This window comes from Colius striatus, chromosome 7 (genome assembly GCF_028858725.1).
Source record: "Colius striatus isolate bColStr4 chromosome 7, bColStr4.1.hap1, whole genome shotgun sequence".
In the NCBI taxonomy this organism is placed as follows: Eukaryota; Metazoa; Chordata; class Aves; order Coliiformes; family Coliidae; genus Colius; species Colius striatus.
Window position 1 is genome coordinate 29,823,485 of NC_084765.1, and position 1,298 is coordinate 29,824,782.

The window sequence follows — 1,298 nt, forward strand, 5'->3', positions numbered from 1 at the left end:
TCATGGTTTTCCTCAGTCCACCGTTCCTTGCCAGGCCTGTTTTAAGCCCAGCGAGCTGCTAAGTGACATTTCGAGGTAATGGACCAAATTCTGGGCTCTTGCTCAAATTTTCCCCCGTCTGGAGTCCTAAAAACTTAAATAGAAATTGTCTGAGGAAGAGCAGAGGAAAAACTGAGTGCTGAGATCAGGATGGGACCCAACAATAATACCCTGCATTGCTACAGCTGGGAAGCTCATCACAGGGCACATCCCGCTCTCACAACACTGATGGGAAGCTGAAATTAGCCCCCAGGGACCATGGGGGATGTTTTGCATTTGCAACCCCCTCACCCAGGGTAAAAATCCGTGCTACAATCCCTCTCCAAACAAGCACCCCAGGGTTGTCCTGCCCCGAGGTTGTGGCAGAGACGGGATGCCTGCTTGAACTGTGCCAGCAGTGTTCCTGCCTGCGCATACAGTGACAAATGTTTGCCGAGCAGTAAATCACACCTTCCCTGCTGCAATATCCCCACCTCCAAAACCCTCCTCCTGCCCCACAGGGAGATGGGGAAAAAAAAACCCAGTGATATTTCCTCCTCCTCAGAGGCAAAACATGTCCTCTCCCCTCTGTACAACAACGACAGTGTGGCCAGGCTGCCCACACCACGACTCGGAGCTTGCCAACAGCAGGACAACCTCTCCCTGCAGAGCAGAGGGAGTGCCACCACCTCTCTCCTTCCTTCTTCCAGGTGGCAGCTCTGTGCCTTCCCCCTCACAAACACATGCATTTCTCATCCTTTCTCAGTTGGGCCCTGCAGTGAAGGATGGGGTTTGCAGAGAAGCCAGTGGCATCCACCAAGGGCCCCCTTGGAAGCACCCGCAGTGTTTTCCTTTAGAATGGGTTTCGCCTTGCACCCAGGCATTCAATGGTAGGAACGTGGCCTATTTTGTAAGGAGCATTGAAAGCAAAGCAGGTTATTTTTAAGGCTTGTGGTTGTATTCCCGCTGCTGGGAAACATCCACTTCCTGGGGTCAGTGGAGGACAGGCAGTAACCTGGAAAATGCCAGTGCAGCTCACAGTTCTCCAGGGCCAAACTCTGCTGGCAGGGCTTAAATCCTAAACAAAGCTGGCAGATCACTTGGGTTTCACTGGGGGATTGTAGCAGGATGGCTGGGCAGGGACAGGCCCAGCCTCGGTGCTGCCCACCGCCACCCATCCACCCGGGGAAGGGCTGAGGGCCCAAGTGGGCTCCTGCTCATCCATGAAACAGACAAAACACAGCCCAAACAAGCTCAAAAGTTTCCTGGTCAGGCCCTTT